At 34.9% G+C, this 12,894-nt stretch overlaps 1 protein-coding gene across 6 annotated transcripts in view; it reads left to right on the top strand.

Annotated features, from left to right (window-relative positions):
• foxp2.S (forkhead box P2 S homeolog) overlaps nt 1-12,894 on the top strand; it is a 146,310-nt gene that overhangs the window by 18,663 nt on the left and 114,753 nt on the right. The window lies entirely within an intron of this gene.

Here is a 12,894-nt window from a genome sequence, read left to right as displayed (position 1 = left end):
AACACAATAAATGAAAAAAGAAAATAGCACAATCACACCTCAGTGCAGTAGAAACTGATTTTAGTTTTTAGATTTTTGCATATATTTTCTTTCCATTAACAGCTGGCTGACATCTGCCTATACTGTATATTCACTCATCAAAAAAAGATTACTCTTACTCATGGTATAAATTCTATTTTTTTAAATACACTCACTGTTCAGAGAATTAATTCTTCATCAGCATCAAACCCATGCTGGTTGATAAGATCAGTCTAGTAAGGGTTGTATTATGAATTGAGAGGAAATGTACTCACTCAGCTATGGCATACACGTCAGTTTGGCACTAACATTTTAGTGCCATATTTTGAGCAGTATTTGTGAGCCATAGGCTTCAGTGCTTCTCTAGCGTTCACAGTGAGAAACAACCTGCAGAGTTCTGGCATTTTGATAATTACTACTCAGTACTCAAAACACCTTGTGTATCATTGCATAACTCAAATTTCATTTTCAAGAAAAGGAATCCATTTTCACAATTATTTTCATAATTGCCCCAAGGCTCTAGCAATATAAGAAACCCTGCAGATTTATATTTTTATAAATAAGCAACATGGCAGCTTTTACATAGGAAATGTATGGATGCTAAGTTCTGTAAAAGTCAATTTCGTCTCTACATTGCTTATGATCATTTAATTATATAGTTCTGTTGCTATTGCAGTCAATATAGAAATATTAAGTGGATTGTTAATGATGTAGTAAGCAATATGGCAGATTTTACAAATAAAAATATTTGGATGATAAACCCCATAAAAGTCCATATCTACTCTACTGTATATTGCAAACAGTTTAAGGCAATATGTTTTTATTCAAAAATGTTCTAATCAGTTATATACAAGTTAATATCACAAATGGTAGAAATTTTGTGAATAATCACATTTCAGGTTCTACATTATGGCATGTTTCCATATATGTAAAAACACATTTGTGAGTCATGTGGACTAGACGGAGAGTATGCTTGGGACTCTAGGGAATACTTGTAAATCAGGGAAGCAAGGCGGAAAGGAAGGCCCTTAATTATGCACACTGTCTATTGGCACTCTCCCCTAGAAGTCTGAACAATGTCTGGTGGTGTAAAAAAAAAGCACTGTAAAAAAACATATTGTACGAGGTGTATAGCTATGAAAACAATTAGCAGGATATTTGATTGTGACAAGACAACTGTAAATGCAACTGCAAAATTACTACAACTGCAAAAACCTGTGTTTTAGGTATAAAAATACTCTTGGGATTAGATACATCTGCATTCTTCATAAAAAATATGCTTGAAAAAAATGGTATATGGCCTTATTTTTTTTGTAGTTTTTTTGTTTTTTCTGTAGTTATTTGTCCCATTTGTACTTACGTAAAGGATTTTTCCTGGGAATACTGTCACTTCTTTCATTTTACTTCTACTTGTTACATGTAAAACCTCCTTGTAATGATCTATTATTCAGCTTCATGTCATGTTTACTATAACACAGACAATGGTGAATGAAGAATACATTATTTTCTGTCTAGGAAGACCCAAGCATTTTGTTGTTTACACTGCAGAAAACATGAAATCCCACAGGCAGCTTTTCCCACAATGATCATATTGTAGTGGTAGAACACTCCAAATTTGGCACTCACTGGTGATCTAAGTCCTTTGTAACTTCTCTCTCATCCCTTATGGGCTATAATCTGAAAAACATAATATGTCCCATGAGTGATTAGCAGGTTTAGATTCATACAGCAAATCCCTAAAAATCTGTCCAGAGTAAATGCCCTTTACTCCTCCCTCCCTCCACTACCAATTATCAATTAACCCCAGCACACAAGCAAGTGCAAATTATGGGGAAGCTTCAGACACTTAATCTGCATTTTCCAGCTGTGAGGTCACAGAACTACTACACAAGCAGCTGCCCTATTGAGATTCACTTTGCAGCTGTCAGTCACTAGCAAGCTGCCTTGAATATTAGTAGATGCTTCTCTGGGATTCATCTGCAGGTCTGACCTTTGTGTCCAGTTGTATTAGAGTGTTGCAATTTACAGGGATCATATAGCCCCTTTTTGGCATTGACATATTACTTGTATGAGGTAATGTGTAAAAGATTAACAAACATATCTTACATTATATAAAATGATGGAAGATACAAAATAACATTACATTTTAAGAGAGAAAAAAACCTGAATACCTTCAAAGATGCAATGAGAAGACAAGCTATGTACAGTATGAAGCCTAGCATTTGGTTTTAAAACAAGCACTCCGTGTCATCATAATGAAAGTCATAGTGAAACTTTTGATACAATTAGGGTTGTTATACTGGCCTCATAAATAAGGGGGGCACTTTGAGAGTTTGTCTATTACTGGGCATAGGGACTTGGTTTTCCAGAATGACAACCTAGTGCCACTGTCCCTAAATGTTTCTCTGCCACCACTTGTTTATCTAATTGAAAATACTGTAATTTCAGCCAAATGGGAACACTAAAAAGCACTTTTAGAGATGGGTTTGGTTTGGCCTTTGCCTAAAACTTTTGCAGCCCATGTACCTAGTATCTGCTACTTGGTACTGTCTGGAAATAGTATATCAGCCAATGCAAAACACTTTTCCTTTGATTGGACATTTTTTAGTGACCCATCTGTCACTAGAAAAACAAGTGCAGCAAGGCGTGTTTACAATAAAACAAATTATTTTCATAATAATACTCATTATTTGGCATCAAAATAATACAAAAATAAACAATGATAAAATACTTAAAATTCACTTTATAGTAATTGTCTAACAAAGAATGTTACATTGCAAAGTGTGATATTTTTTTCCTTTGTTTTGTTTCCATCTTTTACCTCTTTTTTTTTTTATCTGTTTTTCCATACATGAGTTATGCACATTTTTTTAATAAACAGTAACAAAAGTTATTTGATTTGGTAAGTTCCCCATGCCTGACAATTGTGGTCATTTTTTTTTACTGTTTGTTCTTTTTTTAGGGACTTGTTGAGTTGATTCAAGATTTTCTCTATGATCCACCATTATCAGTAAAAGTGTTAATAAATATGAGAATGTTTTACTTGATTAAAATCCATAAAGAGCCATCATTTTAAATGTATCTAAAGCTGCCCCTAAGCTCACTTTTACATATCACTTTTACTAGGGGCCATTTATTTAGGACCTGTTAACCTGGCTGAGAGTTATTGGAGTGTGGAAGGAAACCCAAGTAGCCTTTGTGAAAGTTAAACAATAAGCCAAATGCATACATTTGTAATGAAATGTAAAAAAAAAAAAGCCTATAATAATTATACACCTTTTTACACAAAAATAACTTGTGTGGCACTCTACATTTTTCATGAAACTGCTCAGTGGAAAATACCTGGGATAAAAAAACAAAACACACATACTGTAGGTTCCTTTTTGCTCTGTCTGTGCTATACACAAAAAGAAAACATACATTTTTATCCCATTCCTATGTGTTGGTGACCCAGCGTATACCAATACTAATAATATAAAACACACATTTTTGGGCTAGATTGTTCTAGAATGCCTTATAATCTAATTAACATCATACCAGTCTCAGTTAATACAATTCATTTTAGCAAATTATAAGTTTAAATAAACAGCAGGGTGCTAAGTGTAGTTTAACTTCAGCAAGCAATTGAGCTATGTTTAATGATTGCAATTTAAATTATCTGTATTTATATTACAGTTTTAAATTAACAATAATGTTAGTTTGTATTTTAAATGTGCTTTATTTGAATAAAATAAGTAGCAAGTAAGACACTGAGTTGAAGAAAACAATGAGAGGTTACTTGACTCACTTCAGACACTGGGGATTATTTTCTTAAGGTTGAATTGGCTGATAAAGGAGGATGTTGAGTTTTCCCTTGTGTAAACTGTTTGGATGTGGAGGTATGGACTTTAAAGTAGAAAACCATGTGCTTTCATTCTCTACTATCATCTATATTTGGTAACAGGAAAATTAGAGCATCAAAAAGGTTCTATAGTCATGTTTCCCAAAATGTAGATTTAATGTGAAATTTCACTTTTTATTTTTTTGGAGAGGCAAAGGTAGTAAAATCATTCTTACCAAGGTATCTATCCTCTAAACCTTCTAAAATAGTACTTATGCTATATGTGAATTGTATACACATAAAGGAACACTACAAGTATCCTAAAAAAATCCAGACATTCTGGTACTTTTGTAAAACTGTAGCTGCATGTATCCCACACACAATAACGAGTAACAGCTAGCCACATACCTGTATATGGTCTCTACCAAACATCTAAACTGGCTTTAGCATTCTGAGCAATCAGCACAGACATTTATTTAGTCTCTGTTAAACTTGCTCTGCTGTAATGTAATGGTCTGCTATTTCAGTATTAGACACTGTATATTTATGGTTTGCAAAGATATAAACTTTGTATATTTATTCATTCATGGCTTCTCTAAAAACAATGCAGGAGGAAAGGATTATATGTGCTTCCCCCGAGGGAGCTAGTACAAGCTAAACTGACTACTGTCCTGTAGAGAATTCATCAGTAGATGTGGGGGAAGTTTATGAATTTGTCACCATCTGCTGCACGATGATGTTCCATGATTCTATTTACTGTAGCTTTTATTGTGGGGGTGATACTGTCCTGGAATGTGCCAAATAAGTACAAATTATGCTTACATGTTTCTTATTCAGTTCCGCTTTGTATACTACAATATTTTTTAAGTTTATATTAAGCCACATTAGCATTACATACAAGAAATATAGTATGTGTGTTGAACATTGGTAAACGAATACTGTTATCTATGGTGGCAGTAACTCCAGGATCTCCACAGAGTCCTGCAGGTGCAGATGCCAAATGTCAGAAGTGAATCTAACTGGGCTTAGACATTTTCAGCACAGTTGTGGTCCTTTCAAGCATATCAGATGCAATTGTGTCAGGCACATTGCCTCATCAAGGCTGCAGTAATGCTTTAATTATAGGGAAACACTGCATTGTGGGTAAAAAACATGGAGATTGCATCCAAACTTGCACTTTGCACACTGCATAAGTAAATGGCCCCTTATATGTTTTCTGTGGGAAGATAAATATATGCTTTTACAATTAGGATTTACAAAAAGCAAACTAGTGAAGGATGTTTGCAGTCAATTATTTCATGCTTTTGGTTAGTCAAAACTGCTCATAGTAGTTTTGTTTAAAAAAGAAAAAAAAAGTTTTGTGTGTTTCCTTTAAATATGGAGTCACCAGAAACATGCTTTTAACTATACTTTTGTTTTCCTTTTTTTACATGTGATATTAGATTCGTAGGTTTTGTGGTGACTTTGAAAGACCTAAACTTGAAAACCCTCAAAAGGTTCAGCAAGTAGCTCAAGTAGCTCAATCAGTGCTTTATGTTCAATATGCGTATTAGCAATGTTTTATTTATCTATTATATTGGTATGAGAAAAACAGATCTGTTGTGTTGCGGGTCACTGCTGAGCTTGAAATGTTACCTATGGGTAATTGATCAAAAATACATTTAATAAAACATAACTTCATTTTAATATGACAACATATTCTATTTTCAGATTTACTATTGTACAAGCAGTAAATATGTTAATATTTGCTTTGTGATTGACAAACCTCTTTACTTAATTTTTCAGGATTCATTGAGGTCTGGCATAGTGCAGAGAGACTGGTGAATTGCTAATGTGGTGCCTCTATTCAAAAAGGGATCCTGTTCTCTGCCTCAAAACTAAAGGCCAGTTAGTCTGACGTCAGTAGTAGGAAAGCTTTTTGAAGGGTTAATAAAGGATAAGATACTGGACTTCATAGCAAATAACAATACTATGAGTTTGTGCCAGCATGGTTTTATGCGTAATGGATCTTGCCAGACTTACTTAATTTGTTTTTATGAGAAGATGAGAAGAGATTCTGGGATGGCAGTTGATGTGATTTGACTTTGCTAAAGCATTTGATACAGTGTCACGCAGAAGGTTACTGGTTAAATTAAGGAATGTTGGCCTGGTTTATAGTATTTGTACCTGGATAGGAAACTGGCTAAAAGATAGACTACAAAGAGTGGTGGTAAATGGAACATTTTCTAATTGGACCAGTGTTGTTAGTGGAGTACCGCAGGGCTCTGTACTAGGTCCCTTGCTTTTCATCCATTGTTTATTAATGACCTGGAGGTGGACATTGAGGGCTCTTACAGACCAGCGTTTTTACCTGCGCTCCCCTGCGTTGCACTTCCATTCAGCCGCAAGGGAGCACAGGAGTAGATGTACAGAATTACTGTCAATGGGGCTGTACTTACACAGATGCATGTAAGTGCTAAACGCAGGTTGGTATGCAGCATGTTGCATTTTACCTGCGTTCGGCACTTACATGCATCTGTGTCAGTACAGCCCCCTTCAAAATAACTGACATGCGTCTACTCCTGCGCTCCCCTGCGTGATGGCTGATTCTGTTAATGCCTTTAAGAGTGGCTTGGATGATTTCTTGGACAGACATACTGTATATCAAAGGTTATTGTGATACTAAACTCTATAGTTAGTATACTGTAGATATGGGTATATATAATTTATGTAAAAGTAAGAGGGGTGTGTGCAAGGATGCTGGGTTTTCATTTGGAGGGGTTGAACTTGATGCACTTTTTTCAACCCGATTTAACTGTATGTAACTACAAACACAGAAGATAATTTTTAATGCAAAGTAGTAGGCACCTGTCTGAAATTTACAGGGACAGTGCCTGGTTTTATCAGTGGTTTTATCTTTTCTGAGCTGAAATTAAAAGTGAATTCCAGATTTAGATTGTTCTTATTTATTTCCTCCACAAATTTCAGCAGTTTTTCTTCCTCTTTCTTCCATATAATCAGAACATCATCGATGTATCGTTTCCACAGGGACAGGCCCACACTCTGTGTAAAGGTTCCAAGGAGAATTTCTCCCAATGTCCCATGAGTAAATTTGCATAGCTGTAAAGGTTCCAAGGAGAATTCTCCCAATGTCCCATGAGTAAATTTGCATAGCTGGATGCGAACCGTGTCCCCATGGCTGTGCCACAAATTTGGAGTTAATGGCTTCCCTCAAACCAAAACGAGTTATGATTCAATATAAATTCAATCCCATTAATTATGAAATCCTTTAATTTCACATCTGGATTGTCATCCTGTCTCAAGTAGTATTCGACTGATTTTATTCCTTGTTCGTGCTTTATGCACATATTAAGGGACTTCACATCTGAAGTAGCAAGTAACCACTTTGAGTCCCATTCTATATATTTTAAAATATTTAGAACCTGGATTGAATCTTTAAGGTAAGAGGGCAACTTATTAACGTAAGGTTGTATTTTCGTATCGATAAAATGGTAGAGGTTACTTGTTAAAGAATTGACACCTGAAATTATAGGTCTCCCTGGTGGTACTAGTGGATTTTTGTGTATTTTCCGTAAATATAAATCAGAGGTGTTTTAGGGTATTTTATCATTATGTAATTTTTTTCCGTAGTGGTTATCGCCATCTCACTCTCTGTTTTTGAAATCATCTTCTCCAATTTTTTTTGGAAAATTTCCATAGGGTCATTTTGCAATTTTTTTATATGTAGTCTCATCTCCCAATAGCCTCTCACATTCTTCTTTATACTTCTCTATATCCATAATCACTGTACCTCCTCCCTTATCAGCGGGTTTTATTATTCTATTCTAATTTTCTGCTAGTTCTTTTAATGCTTCCCGTTCCCCTTTAGACAGATTATTTCTGATGTTATTTGCTCCTAATTTTTCTAAGTCCCTTAGAATCATTTTTTTATGTTTCTATTGCTTTTCCCTTTTCTTGTGAAGGTATAAAGGTTGATTTCTTTTTAATGTTTTCTATCCTTTCATCGTTGCACTCACTGTTTCTTACCAAAAAACATAACAAGTGTCCGAAAGGTCTCAGTTGGTGTGGAATTGAAATAGTTAAAAATTATTGAAGGGGGCGGGAATCTGGTCACCAAAACTTTGCAAAGAGAAAGTTGGTGGATATATAAATTGAAAATTTTGACACCACATGGACTTAATGTGGACTTTAATCTAAGGGCTTTTTTGGAATGACTTTTGGAACGATCCATTAGAATATTGTATGGAATGAGAATGTGGATTTTTCAGAGGACTTGCAAAGGAAAAACTGACTTTTTCTCAGTTGGCATAGAAACCAACGTGTGTAATAACAAAGTTTCAAATTTCAAAATATGTGGGACAATAAAGAGACGACAGCATAGAGAAGCATCATCGCTCTTGGAGAAAGCCAGTCAGGCGAAACGCGTCAGCGGTGACGAAAGAGTACAGAATTCAGGGACACGGAGTGGGGACATGCGCAGTAAGGCCTGAGAGACGCCGAAAAACCTGCAGCACGGCTACAGAGACCCTCAGTGTTTTTAAACACGGCTTACATGGAGAATCGTTTGTGAGTTTGTATTTATATATTTATTAAAATATTTTATTAGCATTTCTGCACATATTGCTTTTTATTGCCCACAAGGAGAAGAGAATACCGAAGACTGTTTTGATTGGGTTGTAATTGGGAAATGTGCTGAGACTACTTTTGGGTTAGTGAGTACAATATACCATTGGAGTAGCCATACCTTTTAACGTTTGGGTGTATACTATATTCGGATACTTACCTCTCGACTATCACCTAAATAGAAATAACTCTCACTCTATATGAAAGTTTGTTAAAAGGTGAAGTGTTTCTATCACAAATACTGTGTAAAGGCTTTACAGGCACTGATGGTGTGCTTCTAATTTTGAGATCGCTGCACTATATTGTTTTCTGTTTTTTTCCCCAAAAAACCCCTCTGTTGAGGAATACAGCAATCACTTCTGGAATTTTGGCATTTAAAGGTGGAAGAGAACCTTTTGTCTGGACTGGGGTACACTAGGGGCAAATTTACTTATGGTCGAATATCGATATTCGACTGCCAAATGGAAATCCTTAGACTTCGAATATCAAAGTCAAATGATTTACTGCAATTCGTTATATCAAACCATCGAACAAAAATCGTTCAATCGAACGATTAAATCCTTTGAATCGTTCAATTAGAAGGATTTTAATCCATCGATCGAACGATTTTTCTTCGACCAAAAAAAGATTGCTAATATTGACTTCGGTAGGTTTTAGGTGGCGAACTAGGGGGTTGAAGTTTTTAAAGAGGCAGTACTTCGACTATCTAATGGTCAAATAGTCGAACGATTTTTAGTTTGAATTGTTCGATTCGAAGTCGTAGTCGAAGGTCGAAGTAGCCAATTCGATGGTGGAAGTAGCCAAAGAAAACATTCGAAATTCGAAGTTTTTTTATTCTATTCCTTCACTTGAACTAAGTAAATGGGCCCCTAGGTTTGGGTCTTATCAATTTTTATATTCTAATCAAAATTTGAACTATTCAATAGTCTAAGTACACTAAAAATAGCTTGAAAATCGAATTTTAAAATTCGATTTTAGTTCGACCCTTGATAAATCTGCCCCTAAAAATAGCACGAAATTTGAATTTAAAATTTGTTTTTTCAATTCAACCGTTGATAAATTTGCCCCGTTTAAACTTGTGTGCACAATTTTTAAAAACTTTGTGCTCACATCAGAACTGATGCAATTTTTTTTGTATTCAGAAAAAATTATTTGTGCACAATTCTTTGGCCTCAAAATTTGTGTGTACACCTTAGAGGCAATATTGCTACTTAGTATTATATTCACTGTCTCACAAACATTCACTGCAGGACAGCCCTCATATGAATGACATGTCTATAGTTGAAAAATCTATTTGAAATAAAAATAAGTCCCTTGGATTTTAGAGTTAAAGTATATTTACTAGGCATAAACTGTGAGCTTCAGTGTACTCACATATAACTCTCAATACCAGCACTAGGGTATTATACAGACTGCTTTATGTATCCTTCTCTGAAAGTGATCAACATTATATTCTCCCTCAGGTTTACAACCACACAATAGTTTTTATGATGTTACCAGACAAATGGAAATACAAATGGATTTAAAATCAAATGAACTGTTAGCCAGAATCAATCTGGATTGTATTACAATTCATATGCCAGGGAGTATTTGTGTATCTGTTGACTATAGTGAGCCATGGGCACTTTTTAGAGTTCCAGGACTTTGGGGACAGCAATAAAAAAGATTGTTCAAAAATCTATTTTAACATGCTCTTTGTTTTGTTTTTTTCCCCTCCATGTATTTTTAAAGATAGAGATGTTTGCTTAAGGCTTGCTATGATTCACATTTTTTGGCAGTTGAAGCTTTTCCATAATCACTAAAACATACTTGTACTTTATATAAAAAGGTATTTGTACTTTGTGCTGTTAGATATATCTGGCATTGAAAATAAAAACAAGTCTACATACAGATGAAGCCAATTTGGTTTGTGTGTTTAACACAGAATATCTTAATGCATTTAACCCACTTATCCCATTTAACCCAGAATCCCACAGCATCTGGTTAAAGAGTTCACAATTTGTGAACAATGGTGCTTTGGTATGCTAATGAAAAGGTTAAATGCAAGAAATTAGTTAAGATGACTTTAGATAACACAGTTTCGGTCAGTTTATCTCGAGTCATGACACATTTAACACCTAAATCCAAGTGTCTTCATCTGTATTCATGCTGGGCGGGGGGGGGGCAATAGTTTAGGGTCCTACACAGTGTTGGGCATCTACAAAGCAATCATTGTAGGTACAGTGGGACAAGATAGCAAATGCAGAGCATGATGGCAACAGTACTTCTTTATCAGTGCTAGGTAACCTGCAATACATTAACCACCCTTTAGGCTAGTGTCTTATATTGTTTTGTCACCATTATTTTACTTTGGGGTAACAGATAATATACATTACAGAGCAGTGGCCAGTAAGGAAAACATACTCTCAATTGTCTCATGTTGCATAAACACAAGCAATAGCTATTCCTCTAAGCTGCCCACCCCATGTGAGTCCAGCAAAAGTTAATTAATTAACTAAAGAGTTCATTAATTTGGCAATAAAGGATGCCAAAAACTGCAACGTACAGCGGTCTTATGTACTCATTTCTAAATAAGAAGCAAAACCAGATTTTTACAGTAGTGATCTTGCTAAGGCAAGCAAAAAAAATGTTTTTACACAAGTTACTATAAAAAAGATATTTATGTCTTATATATTATATATATACCAGTACACTTGTGGTCAAAGTGTACCTTTATGTCACCACTTTTAATGTGAATCCACTTGAAACCTTGTGCCTGAAACACACATAGTAATGTCAGGCAGACCTTTATTTAGAAGCTCTGTAGGTTTCCGAGCAGAAGTCCACCTGACACCACCAAGGGTACTTGATCTATGGGAAGTGGTGACCGATGGGCTGCGCCATTTTGACTGTCACTGTTTTCAGACTGATCACAGCAACTGTCAAAACACCAAGGCTGACATTAGTTTGGTATACTTGATTATCTATTGCCTTGCATTTGTCTTTTGCACTAAAAGTGTAATTTACTTTGCTGAGACTTGAAAATGATTTATCTAAATCAGTACAAATGCTATTTTTTTCAATAATTTTTTTAGCTTAACAATATAATATATATATAATAAATAATATATAATAATCTATATAATAAATACTTTGTATATGTTTCATAGGAATATGACATTGTTGTGAGCACCCCTCATTAAAATATTTTTATAAATAGAGCTAGGCTACAATAATTCCAAACAAACACATCATTTATATGCTGTGTAAATTGTATAGTGTTTTGTTCAAGCCAGCTGTAAATTTCCTGACTCTGAAGACCTTTACAAGAATACGTGACCCTTTGAGATGCTTATCAGTGGCACATAAAGCATTTTGTCCTGTCACATTCTAATTCATTTGGTATGTTGCATGTAGTATTTGAGAGCAGCCGTTTCATTTGTTATAAGAGAAGTCCCAACTTTGCCACCAATGAGAAAAAAACATTGATGGAGGCATTATGAGCCTTGTTAGATGCAAATACTTGTCATACTCACAAGTCATATCACAGGACACTGGAGATATTTGTTTGATTTTCTTTATTTAATTTTGATTTACTTTTCTTTATAAATATGAGGTTCATCTAGGATTCCAAGGGTTCCAATTAATTGTTAATTAAGGATAGCTATTACAAGTTGAATTATTTGTTTTTTGTTAAGTCTGTAAGCCTTAAATAAGTTTTGCATCTGTTGCCAGATGAGGTATCTTAAGACTCTAATGTACTTAAAATAATTATCATTGTCCCTTGCAGTTGCATCACTTCCAGAGTGCACATCACAAAGAGTGTTTGCATTTGATTTACTGTGCTCCTATTGGTGATTCATGGTCATTTTTAAAGAAATTAGAAGGCACAGGGACAAAAACAGTCCCCCGAGGGTCTCTACCAACAAGACTGGTCCTATTAGAAAATATTTCTTCCACAAATTACCAGATAACCACCTTGTAATCTGTTTCTCAGCCATTTCTCTATCCAAGTACAAATTGTGTACAAAAGTATTGCATTTGCTTATTGCATTTCTTTACAATGTAAAAATGCTCTGGGGCATATTTATACCTTTTACACCAAAAACACCAAAAAAGGCGTAAAGATTGGTGTAAAATAAATGATGAATTTATAAAGCTTAGTTGTTGTCACATAAATTAACACCTTAACGTCACTATCAGGAAAATAATCCATTATGAAGAGCTAATTGCGGTATTTATAAAGGTGTGTCTTTTTTTAATGCCAGACATTGCCAAAACAACGTCACTGTATTACACCACTATAGACCTAGCATTAACCATCGTTGTCAATAGGAGAAAGAAAAAAACCTGCAGTCAAAATTAGTTTTAAAATGTTGTGAAACTTTTCTGTCAGTAAACTAATACCTTATCATCAGAATGGCCCACCCATTATACTGTCTATATACACATAT

Source organism: Xenopus laevis, chromosome 3S, assembly GCF_017654675.1.
Source record: "Xenopus laevis strain J_2021 chromosome 3S, Xenopus_laevis_v10.1, whole genome shotgun sequence".
Lineage (NCBI taxonomy): Eukaryota > Metazoa > Chordata > Amphibia > Anura > Pipidae > Xenopus > Xenopus laevis.
The sequence above is the reverse complement of the archived record's forward strand: the minus strand, read 5'-3'. Positions and strand labels throughout refer to the sequence as shown.